General features: G+C 37.7%; 1 pseudogene; it reads right to left on the minus strand.

The window, feature by feature from the left end:
* LOC107590247 (fibronectin type III domain-containing protein 3B-like) overlaps window positions 1-17,459 on the minus strand; it is a 64,108-nt pseudogene that overhangs the window by 40,226 nt on the left and 6,423 nt on the right.

Raw genomic sequence — 17,459 nt, forward strand, 5'->3', positions numbered from 1 at the left:
TGTTTTTCTGTAAACATGACAGGATTTTTACAGTGTACATCCAACCCACACTTACTTAAATCTCAACTTCTTGGTTGTTTACGTATATAATCACAAAATGTGAACCATATTACCACCCAGCAACATATTTAAAGCTATATATAGTACATCCACCTTTATCTGCATACAGTACACTCACGTGAAGCGATATACATTATACAGTAAATCACAACTGCTTGATTGCTTATATAGTATACTTATGTAAGGTACTATATAGCAAAACTTCTTGATTGTTTATATTGCAAAATGCAAACTACTGCATATAATCGTCCAGCTCTAACATGCTAAATGCAACTATAAGGTGTAAAGATTAAGATGCTATAAACATTAACAGCACGATTTTCAGTAGTGCTTTTTTAAACATTTGAACACACATTTGAAACAACGTGTATTGTGCAAAACACTACATAAAGTGACTTGACTTTTGACCCGCCATCACCAAGCCTATATTTTGTACTGTGACACTGGGTTAAACAAACAGTTTAAGGCGATGTTTATGGCTTCACCGGAATCAACGCAGTAGAAATAGAGCTGTCAGGTCCAACTGGTGCGCCACAGGAAGAAAGGGCCACCGCCAGCACACAAACCCTCTCTGTTGTGGCTCTCATTAGACCTTGGTGAATGAAACCCCGCCACCCATCACACCTACTGTTTGTTGTCAGAATATAAAGCCCAGAGATGCAACTCAAATGAGTACCCTCATCTGGGGCTCGTGTAGCCGAGGGCCACCAGCTGTTTTAGACATCGGCATCTCCTCCAGACTCTGCAGGAACCGTGGCGTGACAGCCTCCGGCACAGTACACCATGATGAATTTTACAGTTTCTCCTCGCTTTCTCCCCCATCAGTCAATACCAGGGTCAGTATTTCCAGCTAGCCGTTGCTGGGTTTGAATAAGACCCTGTTTGTGCTTGTATTGAAGGGGCTTCACAGGAGTTTCTTCAGCGACGGGGAAGGGGGAGGGGTGTGTGTACACAGCGATGTGTGTGGGTCGTTTCACCGGGACGTGAGTGTATACGCACAGCAGCTTAAAAGAACCTTTTCACAGGGTGACGTGTACAGCGCACAACAAAATCCATTGAGATTGTCCCGCGCGTGTTTGGAAAAAGTCTTTCGCAGGTATGTGGCTGCAGGCCCCCCGCACCCTCTCGCTCCTGTGAAAGGGGAGGAGCTGGGTTTGAGGGGGCTTTGAGATGACTGAGTGACAGGATTGTATCACAGGCTCTAAACATGGAGGGCCCTTTCATCCTTGACCCACAAAGAGAGAGAGAGCTTGAGAGAAAAGGCTAGAAAAAAAAGAGAGAGAGAATTCAACACAAGCATTCCTCTACCTCGATTAAAGGAGTTGAAGGGATGGATGGTGTGAAGGCTAATGAAAAGAAAAACAGGTAAATAAAAAAGAGAACAGACCAAAAGCAAGCTAAAAATTATATATAAAAATTAAAGTAATAATAAGATTAGTGCTGTTAGTGTTAACTAAAAATATAACGGAAACTATACAATATTTTGTTAATTATTCAAATAAAGCTGAAATAAAGTAAAAACTTTTTTTTTATTAAAGAATAAAATAAAATACACATTGGATGAAAAAAAATGAAAATGAGAAATGTTGCCTTGGCAACTAACTAAAATAAAATAAGTAAAATTTAAAATAAATATTAAAAACGATAAGCTAAACAGAAAGATTTAAACTAAACTAAACTTTAAACTAAAATTAAAATAAAAACTGAAAATTAAAAAAAATGTATTATATATTACAAAAAACAGATTAATAACAAATTTTTATGAGAAAATTCCACAAATTAAAATAATTCAAAGACCAAATTATATGTATAATATAAATTATATTTATAATAAATATATATTATTAAATACTGTTTGTTTTATCTCCATATCACTGTAGATAAGGCCTATCTGGCTTACAGTTCTCAGCAAATCATTTACCAATAGTTTGAGTTCGTCAGCCTGTCTGCGGTTAGGATATTAGGATACAAATAAATAAAAAATATTATAAAAATGTACATAAATTGCCAAAGTCAGAGCGTATTATATTTTTTTTGGAGGGGTTACCCTTTTTTTGCAATAAAGATGTTAAACTGACAGACTTCATTTTTACAGTCGCCGTGATTTTGCCAAGACATGGTCCTGGATCAACATCTTTTGTTGATCCTGGATCAACATTACAGTCCAAAAATATAGACTAAATCCTATCCCCCTAACCCTATCCCTACCCCTAAACCTACCCATAATTTATTCCTAAAATCAGTGTGAAATGATAGCTGATTAGCAAGGGTGTAAAGCACCTAACCCTGATCGTAAGCCTAAAACAGATATTTCCTGAAAAGTTATCTCTCAATTCTGATTGGTTAATTGGAATGTTGTTCCAGTATCAACAAGGATGTTGATCCAGGAACATGTTGTACTTGGTGAAATCACGGTCACCTCATTTTTACATTATCTGAAAAAAAAAAAAAAAGTGATTGATGCAAACTCACCGCTGTGATGCTAGGGTATCATGAGAGGGTGCTATATTGTGGCTAAGGTGTTCTAGGTGGTTGCTAGGTGGATGCTCAATGGCTTAAGCAAAAAGAGCCAAACTTCAAGTCTCAATGATTCTGGTCTTTAAGATTTTTTTGGTCATCTATCATCCACCAGGCAAAAATCGCAAGTCTGACCACTTGGAAAAGTAATATCCCTTATCAATTTCATTATAAAGCCGCATGATTTGAAATATCATTCACGTCCAAAACACAAAGTTATGTCATATGCAGGTTAATACTTAAGTTATGGATGTGAACAAACCCCTAACCCTAAGCATGAGCAATAGTAAATGTTTGTAGAGCAGCGAGAGAGAAAGACAGAGGTGGATGTAGGGAAACGGGGGTAAAACTGCTGGACTGCCAAGCTTCTCAGGAGGTAGAGAGGCAGAGAGCCTCTTCAGCAGAACAAACCCCTCTTTGTGCTTCAGAGAGCAGCTCTCTCCCCCACTGCAGGGCCTGCTGGGTGCTTCATAAAGTCCACTCAGTCCTGCTGGGGGCCGCTGACACACCACCAAAGTGTGCATGAGTGCACGTCCTCATGCGTGTGTTTTTACTTTTACTCCAGATAAACTCTTGAGGGAAAGCTGCCAAGCCGCGCTTTTGGTTTCATTCTTTATACAGAAGCAGTGATTGACAGCATGTACATGTACATAGATTGCAGAGGAGCAAAACGGAAGTTCAGTGTTCCACAAACTATCAGTTCCTAAGAAAGATCCACTAATTCACTTTGGAGGGCTAGCTTGGCCAGACAGGGAGACGATGGGCAGAAAAGAGCAAAAAAAAGGGATGTTTCTGGAAAGAACGTCTTGCATCAATCTGAGGGCCACAGGGCAAAGAAAGCAAGTGCTTTTTCTGCAAGGGTTTGCAAATCTGATCTGTGTTTTTGAGCAAGCGAGCGAGTTTGGGAGGGTGTGTGTGTGTGTGTGTGTGTGTATGTGTGTGTGTGTGTGTGTGTGTGTGTGTGTGTGTGTGTGTGTGTGTGTGAGAGTCGCAGTAGGAGAGAAGAATCACAGTTGAGATCACTTTAACATCTCCTATGTTTCTCCTAGACAACAATAAAAATACATGGATAGCAGATGGAGACTTCTAACGAGGTCTTATACTTCTCAAACTGAGAAAACAAGCCTGATGTTCCTCAGAAGAGATTTTAAAACTCTTTAACGACTCAGATTAGCCATGACACCTTCAATCAAAAAAGAAATAAATACAAAAATGTAAAAATAATAATTGAAGTAGTAGGTGGTTGCTAGGTCACTGTCTGTCAAGTCAAAAGAGCCCAAACTTAAAGCGACAGTCCATCCAAAAAAGAATCATCATTTACTCACCCTTATGTTGTTCCAAACTTGTATGACTTAATTTCCTCTGCAAACCACTGTAGCGTCTGGAACACTCCAACACACAATATATATTTTGTTAGCTAGATTTCACAAATACTTTGTAACACCCCAGGACGCCGAACAAGACCCTGGTTTCATGGTAACCCGATACATTTACAACCTTGTGGAATGCGAGCCGGCTCTCATTCTGCTTTCTCCAGAAACAAAGGGACACAAATGCACAGGAGAAATGGACTTTTCTACTAATTAATTCATAGGAAAACCTTCTTTGAATGAACACCCATTTTCTTCAGGCCAGTGTGTATATTATTGCTGTGTTGTATTTAATCTGTTGTATTATAGACTATTTTTATTCATGCTTACGATAAACCACTCATTCATATAAGTAACTATTTCATGTCTAGTATCTATGAATTCGCCTTCCTATGATCGAAACAAGTGTGTATATTATATGCTGATACCTATGCAACATATTGATGTTCTAAGAATCGGTACTAATTTGTGCCTCAACACTCCAGCGAATTACATATGCAAAATACCATGTTTCCACACAAAGAGCCATAAAACTCCACAGGATCTCAAAACGCCCACTTGGGATTCCGGCTTTTCTCATTGGATAAGCCCATCTTGAGAGGCGGGGATCTTCTCTGACCTTAAAGCTGACACACCATGTGACCCGCCCCAGTCGGTGGTTCGGTCAGAAGCAAAGATGAAGATGTGAGAAAAACGCTTCAGGATACCAAAGCATCTGTGCCAGGCCTTTTCTTCGGCCTAGTCCTTTCCATTCATCAAGTGACACTGACTCAAACTGGTTCTTTTCATCAACTAATTTCAGCAAGATCTGGGGCCTTAAGATCAGGAATCTCTTTCCGACAGCCGAGATTCGCAAGTATCAAACTTAGTCTTATTAATTGATACATTAAGTATCAGTTACACCTTTTTACAAGGTTTGTTTGAACTAAGAATCTGACGTTTTCCCTCAGGTTTTAGATCTGCTGAATATGCAAAATGGTTCCATAAATGTCATTCCTTATGTCTCTTTCTTTAGTGCTAAACTTTAACCCTTTCCTATACCAACTGTATGTGTGTGTGTGTGTATGTGTATGTTAGACCGGCTTAATGTGTTTATGTAGTATGTTAGACTAGTTTAAGTGTTTATGTAGTTAATAAAACCTTACTTGTATCACACTTGACGTGTTCATTGTTTACTCATAACCGGAGTCAATAATCATGCAGATTTACGTTACAAACTTATAGAATTGTACAGTAAGAAAGTTATTTCCTTTAACCAGGAAATTAACGTTCTTAGAATTGACAAGACGGTTGACCCTGAGTGGTCAGCTAAATATCTACAGTGGATCTAAAATATGAATAGTTAATTATAACTAGTTATGGTTAATTATTCATATTTCCCATGAGCTGATTCGCTACACCACGAAAGATGATGTTTTGAAGAATGTTGGTATCCAAACCATTTTGGTTCCCATTGACTTCCATATGGACAAAAAATACAACGAAAGTCAAAACCATTTGGTTATCAACATTCTCATAAATCTCATCGTCATACAGGTTTGGAATGACATAGCAGTCTTTATGATATTCTGGGCCTTCCCTCAATATAAGTCTGGCAGAACGTTTGGACTGTTTTATCATCCACCACTACTAGACAAAAAAATCTTAGTCTAAATGCTTAGTCTAAAAGGTGGTTCAGAACAAATCCCAAACCCAACAATAATACAGACACCCCACTACCAACAGAGATCTTCTGAGCTATGAAAGAGCAACATTTGAGCACATAAAAAACAACCCATACGAAAAACACAGCATTCAGCTGCACCATACCAATTCATCTGCATAAAAGAGAGAAAAGCATCCAAAAGTTGGACAAATGTTGAAAGACACACTATAATGTGACCCATCCATCAGAATGTCTTCTGTTTTTCCTCTCAACCAGATGAAACACCAGAATTCCAGACATGCACTCAATCTGATTATTAGGAAATGGTAATTGTCTCTGGAGAGGGTTTATGTGTCTCTCAGTACATGCAGTGTGTGTGAGTGTGTGTTTTCATGTGTCTGTGATTGCACGGCCCATTGTTCTTGCTGTAAACACTATCTCTCTCTCTCCATCCAATGAGGAAAATTCGCAGCCCAGGGAGCCGAAGTGTTTATCCAACAGACTCACTGATCAAGAGGACGTATTTGTGTTTTGCAGACCCTGGAGGCACTCAATTATTTCCCTACACACAATCTATCCTAATTCAAGCACAATTATATAGTCCCTTAGCTAAACTTTGATAGAGAAAAAAGGCATCTTGAGCCATAATCATAACATAATATAATGCAAAGGTCATTTTGTTGTAACTCGCCTCTGGTGAACTCCAAACACTGTTAAATAATAGACAGTAGAGCTATGCTTTTCTCTGAATTTACACAGGCTTGAATCACAGGGCGAGGTGTATACCAGACCCAAATATTTACTATGAAATGTTTGTATTTGCATTAATGAAAGTTATTGCAGTATTCTTGGCGGACTGCCTCAAGACACACTCTTTCAGACAGGAGGACAAACACACACTTTGTTAAAGGTTCAAATACTCCAAAAAGTCTCAGAGGTAGAGATCTCAGTCAGAAATGCTGGTTCGGACCTGTGAAATCCATTTCATAATTAGTTTTTATAAAATGTATTTATACAAAGAGAGATATTTGTATGTTATTTACATACCCTTAAAGTATTTATAAATATGCTGAATTAGCTTTTTATTAGTTTTAAGTTTTTTAATATTTTATATAGTTTTTTATTTTTATTTTAGTGTTCAGTTTCCATAATTTGCTTTTGTTATTTTTTCTTGTTTTTATTTTGTTTTTTATCTTGTTATATACAGTGGGTACGGAAAGTATTCAGACCCCCTTAAATTTTTCACTCTTTGTTATATTACAGCCATTTGCTAAAATCATTTAAGTTAAATTTTTTTCCTCATTAATGTACACACGGCACCCTAAAAGCCTTATCTCTTCTTTATAATCTATCTTATAACAACCTCATTTGTTGCTATTTGCATACTAAGTAATTTTAAGAGAAATATCTCAAAACTGAAACTTCAAAGAGAAAAACTAAGGATTCGCAAACCATTTTACTTTTATAATGTGACTCGTTTCTAAATAAAACAGGATATTTAATCAGGAAGAAAATGTAGGGTGGGACTTGATTTTATTCATCAGGAACTGATCGGTCATGATCGGGGTATAAATAAAAGAAAAGGGAAGTCACTTTAGAGGTGGAGGAAGTTTTGAAGAAAGGGCACAAAGATTTTTTTTCCTTTGGAATAAGATGCACCAATGATTCATGCACAATAAGACTAGGAACGTTTATAAGAAAAATAAACCGGATCAATTTGAATTCCACACTGACTTCATGTCTCCTAAGCTATTAAAGATCAACCTCTGAGCAAAATAAAGTTTTCCTCTGAGAGCTTTCGTTCAAAAAGGCCTTTCAGAAAGAGTATCAAGGGTGCCAACAGATTTAGAAAAGATTGGCATATTCATAGACATACGCACAGAGAGCACGCTATCAAAAGAACGTGACTGAGACACAACGCTGCCCTTTTCCTCAGACCTCTCGCTCTCTGCTATTCCATGATGCACACAAAAATCCACTGTTCCTCAGCAGAGTGAGTCAGAGGAATGGAATTGAAGCTCTGCTATGATCATCTGTGCGGCAGAGGGGGTTTCCTCCACCAGGAAAGAGCGCAGACCAGATGAGAACAGTCACACACTAAATGGGGGGGACACACCAAAATGCCATAAAAAGGAAAACAGTGCAAAGAAAAAGAGGAACAACAAAGAGCAAGACAGAGAGAGCAAAATAACCTGAACTTGAGTTAGAGAGTTTGAAATTTGCATTTTTTATAAAACTAACCACCATCTGTTCCTGGAGCTCCTGCTCTTTGCTGTTTGTAGTCGCTCAGGCTACTGTGGGAGGCATCAATGTCTCTTAGCATGCATATGCATCCCTGCACATATAGAACTCACTCTGTGTGTGTTGCTGTTGGTTAGCGTGCAAGTGTAGAAAGTTGTGTTTCTATATATAGAGTATTCTGCTGCTCTGATTATGGATATTATTATTACTACTATTTAAATATAATATAGATTTATAACACTATACTTTGTGTTATATGACCTTGGCATTAAATTACAGAAAACTAGTTCACAGTGCTGCATAAGTGTTTCTAACACAACGGCTGAGGGAGTGACAGCTAATTTAACATTTTTCTCTCGTTTGACCAACGTAATCAATCCCTCTTTTGGAAAGTCATAGAAACACTATCATGGATTATTTTGCTATTAGAGCAAATGGGAATGCAAATTTACATTTGCTGTAGTTTCCGTTATAGTTTTTTTATTTTTTGATGGCAAAGTTTAATTTTCAGCATCATTACTCCAGTCTTCAGTGTCACATGATCCTTCAGAAATCATTCTAATACACTGATTTGGTGCTCAAGAAACATTTCTTCTTATTACCAATGCTAAAAACACTTACTATTTTGTGGAAAACCACGACACTTTTTCTTCAAGACTCTTTGATGACTAAAGTTCAAAAGAACAGCATTTATTTGAAACTGAAATCATTTGAAATATTATAAATGTCTTTATTTTCACTTTTGATCAATTTAATGAAAGTCGTTCCACAGTTTGGTTAGTACAGTAACAGCTTTTCAAACTTCCCTGCAGACCTCAGTCGTTACATTAAGGGAATTCCGGATATTCCACTCAGGTCGTGTAGAAGACGTCAAAACAGAGAGGAGCCAGACACAGTGTTTTATGATGCTTTAACATAAGTAAGCAATATGACGTTCATCAAGACCAGCATGTCCCACAGCGAGATCAAAAGCTTAGCACGCACCCCCCAAGACTAAAGTTCGCCCGTATTTTGTCTCCTCTGAGGCCAGAGGCGACTGCTGTCTGCTCAGGGTTAACCTGGAAAGAGTGTTGGGCCAGGTGTGATGTGTTAGCGGTGCCTGATCTCCACATGTACACATTCTTTTAGAAGTTTTCCTTCGCTTCTAAACGTCTGCCCAAGGCCTCTTACTATCTCGACTGTCAGAAGGGAGACATTTTTTTGCCGCACAGTTTTTTGGGACCGCGGCTGTTAATATTAGACATCTGCCTTTTGGAGTTCTGTTTCTCGGAGTTGGAGGAAAGGGGTGAGGGATTGGGGGGCCACGGGGGGGGGGGGCCCCCCCGAGCCCCATCAACACATTCTTTTAGAAGTTTTCCTTCGCTTCTAAACGTCTGCCCAAGGCCTCTTACTATCTCGACTGTCAGAAGGGAGACATTTTTTTGCCGCACAGTTTTTTGGGACCGCGGCTGTTAATATTAGACATCTGCCTTTTGGAGTTCTGTTTCTTAGAGTTGGAGGAAAGGGGTGAGGGATTGGGGGGCCACAGAGAGTGGGGGGGAGAGGCCTCCGAGCCACATCAACAGGAAACATATTTACACAGTCCAGAGAAAAAGAGTGAAGGGAAGAGATAGCGCTAGAATACAAGGATGCAGAGAACATTTTACAAAGAAAATTAGGTGAAGTCACTCAATATGCAAATAAATAAAATCGAGGAGAGAGAAAAAGAGTCATTAGTCTGGAATGCATGCATGCATGCATCTGTGTATGTGTGAGTGTGTGTATATTTTACAGGCCTCCCGATGAGAGTGAGTCGACAATATGTCTGTGAGGACACGGACTAATACACAGTGATGCATATGAGCAGCAGAACATATTTTTTATAACACCTAACAATCCTATTGACCGTTTCTCGGAAGGATTGCATCAGCGCCAATCCTGCAGACGTCCATCAGAAGCCCTACGCCTGGCAGGAAAAGTGATTCAGAGGAGGAGGAAGTAGAATTCAGATGTTTTTCTGCCTCAAACCTCAGCAGGAGTGGAAAGCAAACCCCACATGCTCCTTTCCCTCTTGGCCAGTACGTTTCCACTGAAAAACTCAGGGTTCTTACCACATAAACAGCTTCACAAAAACATTCAATATAAAAGCTAGATCTCATAAAACTGGATTGCTCACATTATAATCAGAACAGACAACACTGACTGTCCGGACACCCTGTTTGTGTTTGTCAACAGCTTAACTAATTGGCCACCAAAATAAAAATATTTTACTTATATTGTATGTCTACACTACTGTTCAAAAGTTCGGAGTTAGTAAGATTTTTTTGTTAGTAAGTTCGGAGTTAGTAAGATTTATTTTTTTAAAGAAATTAAGAGTTGTATTCAGCAAGGACACATTGATATGACACATTAATATAAGGTTACAATAAAAAAAAATATTAAGCAACATAACGGATTCAACAATAATAATAATAAATGTTTATTGAGTACTAAATCAGTATAATAGAATTATTTCTGAAGGATCATGTAACACTGAAGACTGAAGTCATGGCTGCTGAAAAATCAGCTTTGCCATCACAGGAATAAATAACATTTTAAAAGATATTACAATAGAAATGTATTTATCTATATTTTCCCAAAAGTTTGGGCTAAAATTTTTAATGTTTGTGAAAGAAGTCTATATAGGTTTGGAAGGACATAAGGGTGAGTAAATGATAACAATTATCGTTTTTGGGTGAACGGTTTCTTTAAATCCGGTCTAATTACAGTACACAGGGCTTTCTTAAGACTAATTAGTCGACAACCTAATTCAGACAACCTAAAAACTAGTTGATTTTTAAAATATGCAACTTTGCACCTCCCTAACAGTAAAGTGGTCAGAAATGTCACACCAAAAAAATAATAGCAAAAAAATAAATAAAAGTGTCCACAGAGCTTAATTTAGCACTTTAGCATTTTAACCATCTCAAATGCTAAAGGGGATCTGCATTACAGACATAGTATGTCGTACCTCTTTACAGAACTGTTTTAATAAAGATAAGCAAACAGTACACTGCCCAGCCCTGGGAAAACATTTATCAGCAAATAGTTTGCAAAAATTCTAAATCAACATCAAAGAATAAAGAGACTAGGCTTATCCAGTGCAGCTGGCAAAGATCGAACAAACGTTAGAAAATTAAACAAAGTTCTTATCCTGAACATGCCAGAACATTATCATGGCCTTCAACTGCATCTTGTCCACACCTGTGAGCTACAGACTCTTTATGTCTACATTCTCTTTGTCGGCCAGCTGCCAGCTCTGTCTCTACCATAAACCAAACAGCCCTCTGCTGCTGATTCTGCTATTCTCATTGGACAAACTGAATTAAACCGTCATTGCAGCTCATATTAGCTATGTAAACAGTGATGCGAGCACTCAGACGGTCAGATCCAGTATCCTGTGGTCTAGGCTACTGTGACTCTCCACTTTAAATCTCTTACATACACTTGCAAAACTTTTACTGAGGGAATTCGGTGGCCTTTATGAAGTTAAAAAGACATTATGAGGTCAGATGTAATTTAGTGTAGGAATTCACTGACCGAATGCTTCTCCACTGGCCAAACACACAAGAGGGTTATAAATGGTTTTGTAGCACCGTCACATGGCCTTGATCCCTTAGAGGTTTGCAAATAATTATTGTGTAGAACATTTTAGGGCAGTTTAGGACGAAAACAAAAAACAAAAACAAAATTCACAAAATCAATTTAAATCACAAAAATTTAAAATTTAAATTTAAAATGCGACAAAAAAAACTCCCGGTTTGCTGTTCTTGTTTGTAGGGCAGCACAATCTGGGTGAATTTAGTGAATATATATCAATATAAGTATTTGTGTACTTGTTACATGTACTTACTGTAGTAATAATAGTAAATTTTGCATAATTACATGCAACTGAAGCCTATTCCTACTCCTAAACCGATATTAAGTATGTCGTTAATTAATATTACTCATTATTTAAATATATAATTATGGACACCTTAAAATCAAGAGTAACCCAATATAACAAAAAAAAATCATTATTATTATTAAAATGATAACTAAATATAAATATGAAAAAAAGAAATATTACTATTGTAAAATTACTAAATTTTGGTTTTATTTATTATTAACTGTGCAGCTCTTGAACACTTGCAAAACTGATGCAGATTTCTAGAGATGCGAAGAATGCAAGTTGCAGGAAATATCAGCAGAGACGAGCAAAAAAATTATGCAATAACAGGTTAATTATACTTCACATTATGCCAGATTGCAGATTTGTGTCTGTTTCTGAGTGTGCTTGAGTTCAGAAAACAGTCTTCATTCCAAACAAACTGAAAGTAAAATAGACTTCAAATGGCATCATAAACTCTAGAGAAAACAACTTGATTCCTTGATTCACGCACAGATTTGAACAGTAACATTTAGCAAGAGCAATATGAAGATCTTCATTGGACAAACCTTGGATGCATTGCAAAGCCCCATCTTCCGTGCGGATGGTGAACGTCTCACCTGGGTTCACCTGGACCAGGATCACCTGTATAAAAAAAAACAAAAAAACAGATGTCACATGTTCATTATGTCGAACAAGGGACAATTCTAGGCATTTAGTCTTAGCTAAAGAGCTGTTGTGGCTTGGAGGAATATTTCCGCCTATTAAAATGAGAGGTTGTTAAGAGACCATGACAATATATTAGATAAACCAATAAAAGACAAATAATCAAGGGGGATAAATGAGGTCTGACTTTATGAGCTCACCTGCTGTGGTGCATCGCCATTGATCATGTGGTGCATCATGGGAACCTCGTTGCTCAATGGAAGCGGGAGGTCCAGCATTTGGTCCATCATCATCATGGTGACGAACATTCATGGAGCCCTCCCTGCAACAACCTGAGAGAGACCCACTCTGTTAAAATAATATCTGATTGTATGATGACACAGTCACTATGTGCCAGACCGCTCCTTAAATGAGCAATTAGCCTCAATTGAAATCAGCCATGGACGGCTAATGATGAAGACTAAAGGAGATCCTCATCTGCAACCCCATCCAGACACACACACACATAAAGCAAATACACACTGAACACACGTCTCACTGAAAGGCTACTGGTGGGTTATGGAACAGGATGAAATCATTATGATGTCACCAATGTTTATATGATGATGTAAATCTGTGTAGGGATGATGTAATCTGTATATAAAATGCAGTTATAGGGCGACAGTCTCTCTACCACAGCTGGGAGACTGTGAGAGAAAATAAAAATAAAAAAAAGGTACAAAACAGCAAACTTTGTCTTGCAGCAATCTATGAAACATTACATCTGTGTGCCTCTAAAAATATTTAAATAAACATAAAATACATTAAAAAAATTATAATACAGTACAAAATAGTAAAATAACAGTTTATGCATAGAGAATTATATGCACGTTTTGATGAAAATTTTAAATAATATGTCTTTCTGGATTTAACCCTTGAAGAGCAATTTCCAGAAGAGCCATTTCCTACAATAATCATTTATTTTTTCTTCACAGAAACAGATTTCAAAATGAATAGTTATCCATGTATTACACAGTACATTATAATATTGTGACGCTTAAATTCACATAGGAATTTATGAAACAATTACTAAAATTATGAATTTTTGCATTTGTTTTGTTTGTTTTTATAAGATAACATTTATTTAACATCTATTACGATAATAAATTATACTTTAAATAATTAATTAATATTAAATGTTATTTATTGCAATTTGTTGGTTATTGGCCATAATTTGAGAACAATTACAGCAATATAACTGTAAATGACACTTCAGTTTTTAATTCAAATGTATACACTTAGCATGTTCATTGCATTTGATTCACACATTTAAAAACGAATGTGGTTTTAACCTCGTGTTCTAAGAACCATCACAAACTACTGTTTTCAACACATTATGGTTTGAAATTAACTAATTCTACTTTTGCATAATACAGAAAATCAGGGTGCATGCTGCAACCTTTGAAGCATAAAACACTTGCACAACAGACCTGCACAGAAGTCAATACATATTGTACTGTATTGTTTAGCTTGATGTTGAAAGACTGCACTTCCGTCCTCAAGACAAGCTCAATATTGCTTGTCACACTGGATGCACACCTCTCAGAAATGCTTCACATGACACTCTTAAAAAAAAACAACAACAACCAAAGTTCAGGTTGGGGGAAAGATCAGCACAGCAACGATAATGTCATCTCAGCTGACTGGTGCCATTTTCCTCTATGAAAGCAATAACCTGTCCCATTTAACTCAAACGTCACCCCCAGGGGTCAAACCCAAGGCAACTTATATCATTCATCTGATGCTCCGAAGTAGCACACGAAAAACAACAGCTACAGTGATTACAGACAGAAACCTTAAGCTACGAAAAAGTACTTTGGTAGTACCATGAATTATTAAGACGTGAGAAATTGTAGACGTGAGACGTCCTCTGATCTCCAGGAGAGAGGAAGATGCAAAAATAGAGGTTGAGGGCTTTTTATAGGGTCATAAATGCCTTCACTTCCACTAATAAACACACAAACATACACACCACCCACAGCAAACTTGTTCCCTTGAAAGTTAACATGAAATGATTCACAGCTCACAGTCTCCACAATGTGAGATACTGTATATACAGTGTATTCAGTATAAACAGTATATAAACTTTACTTGGTAAAAATACTTTACGTGGTCTCTAGAGACTGAAAAAGGACGAATGAAATGGAATGAAAGAATGAAATGGGATAGTTTTGGTGAAGAAGTCTTGGTGATGTCAGCTGCAAAGAAAGATTTAGAGGTGGAACAACTCATTACATTGAAATATTAGCTACACTTTTTAATTTGGGTGAAAAAACTGAAAAAAATAAAAATAAAATTAAGAACATTATTTTCTTTGAACCAACATGCATCATTATTCTAATGAAGAAAAAAATAAATAAAGAAGACCATCAGCCTCACTAACTGAAAAGACTAGTAAGACAACTAACTAGTATTCCATTGTGACTTGTCTTTAACACTTATATGGATAGAAGCTCTACATTAACCTGACTTCATGCGCTGCTGAAGCATCCTGCAGTCTTTCTCATTCTGAGCATGCTTGTTTTGCTTTCCTCTGTGCTCTATGCCACGGCCTGTGATTACCGACCAACTAAATCATTAACACTACGGCTTAACACGCCAAAGCCTCTGGGGTCCAAAAACCACTCTCTTCCCCCTCCTCTCTCTTTACCCCTCAGGCTCTCAATCCATTCTTTCTTGTCTTTCTACTCTCCTCATTCCCCTCATTCCTGAGGATGGCTGGAGTCTGAACTTCTGTAGGGTTGTGGGGGGGGCTAAATCCCCTGAGTGAAAAGTTAAGAAGATTCATAGAATGTCAGAGCAGAGGGGAGTGGGCAGGGGGTGTCACACGAAGAGACCGTACCCCCTACCTTCACGGGTCATGTTGTTGTGACCACGTCGCAGTGAGTGTCAATCAGTAAAGACACAGAGTCCTTTCATGGTATGGTTGAGGTTCCAGCGATGTGGGGTATTCCCCAGACCACCTCCTCGTCGCCCTCACACCCCCTCGCACACAGTCAAACAGCACGCCTTTCATACAACCAAAACAACACCAGTGAAACAATCGTTTCCTTGATGACATCCTCTCAGATCTTCCTCAGGACCTGGATGTTTGATGATCACAGAGGACATGGATCAGAGAGCAACTGGATAGGTATGTTGTGTTTAACCAAATTCAGAAGAAAGGCTATTAGATCTATAATATTCACCAATACGTGTCCTCTGGAGTTTCAGAAATCTCAAACGAAACAAAACATCTGAGAAATGAAGGAGCCCTGAGGTATGAAAGAGCAACTTTTGAGCAATATTTAAAAATGATCAGATGATGTGGTATTTCAATTAACTTACATACATGTCTTTAGAAAGCTCTTTCTGTTATACACAAACATCTGGGATCAGGAAGAGATTTCTTTGGGAAAAAAAATATATATATATATTACATGTATATAGATTAGATAGATAGATAAGATAAATAAGATTTAGATGATAGATAGATAAGATTTAGATGATAGATAAGATTTGGACGGACGGACGGACGGACAGACAGATAGATAGATAAAAATCAACTCAAACTTTTGAACAGTAGTTTATATTTTGTATAGATTCAACTGATGACAATTCATTTTAGATATTTAGATATAACTATGGGCTATTACTGGAACTAGGGAGTTCAACTCTAACCTAATTCGAAGACTGATGACATATAAACCACAAGATATTCACTGACTCAACTTCCTTAAACTCCCAAAATACATTAAAAAGAAACATCTACTATGTACAGTGACATTAAGCATACAAAAGCATTTCAACAATGCAAATTCGCAGTAAAACTTAAACGTGAAGCGTGTAACTTCTGCAAACATAATGATTATATTCAAACAGGTTTCCTGAATACTCATTAACCATTAGTTGATACAACAGACAGTCCCACCCCAAACTCACACCATTGGCTGAGTCAGTGTTGCTGTGTGAAGGCAAGCTCAAATCAACAAGACTATGTTTTGATCGTGCCATAGTGTGGAATTAACCTTACTTTTTACAACTACACATTAGAAAGTACTTTAGAAATTATAATAGCATCAAAAATGTATACTAAACAGCACACAAGCAGTAACAACAGCAAACAAGCAGTAACAACAGCACCCTGCCACACACACCACCATAAGACATCTGCAAGGACAGAAATCTGTCCTTGCATCTGGCAGGTTTACAGTCCCAGATGTGGACCCAGTCTGGCATGGGCCTATAACCCAGCTAATGGCACATAATAACACAGAGGAAGCTGGGAAACCAAGAAAACCATCACTTTTTCCTCTTAATCTCTCCCTCATTTCTTCATTCTCTCATTCCATCCCTTCCCTCAGCCCTGATCAGCTGAAACGCACACGCTCAGGCTTGCAAACACACATTCCTAGTGAATGAGAAAATCTAAATGTCAAATTTTTTTTTGCCTGCAAAGTAACTCCATCTCACCTCAGAGCGCTCAGGATTTCCATCTCTCCAACGTTGACTCACGTCTGTGACTCCGATCAGTGTTTAGAGCCAGATGACATCACCTCTTTAAAAATATCTCAACAACCTCGGCCACAATGGAACTGAAGTGATAACGGTCCAGACGAGGCACAGACAGGAAACTGAGGACACATTACAGGAGTGTGGCAGAATAATGAACCAACTGACTGGCCTTTATTTGCGTCTGGTCTATTGCTCTAGTTGAGAGGTTTCTGGCCTGATAGCTAGTAGAGTTACCCAGCTTGCCTATCAGTCTAGGGCTACAAAGTTAAAGTAAATTATAAAGTTTTGAAAAAAATCTAAATTTAAAGAATAGTCCACACCACAGCTGATGATGATAACAATACACAGGAACAATATAATTGGAATCACTTTCTGAATAATTCACTTATAATAAATAGAATGTTATCGTTTGTTGGTGTGGATGCTAATATTGTTATCTTTATAGTCGTCCTTGGTGTGAACAACCTTCATGTCTAATGTAATCATACAAGACTGCAATGTAATCATACAAGACTTCTGTATGCATATATTCATATTATTA

Source organism: Sinocyclocheilus grahami, unplaced genomic scaffold (genome assembly GCF_001515645.1).
Source record: "Sinocyclocheilus grahami isolate Dianchi unplaced genomic scaffold, SAMN03320097.WGS_v1.1 scaffold126.1, whole genome shotgun sequence".
NCBI classification, from domain to species: domain Eukaryota; kingdom Metazoa; phylum Chordata; class Actinopteri; order Cypriniformes; family Cyprinidae; genus Sinocyclocheilus; species Sinocyclocheilus grahami.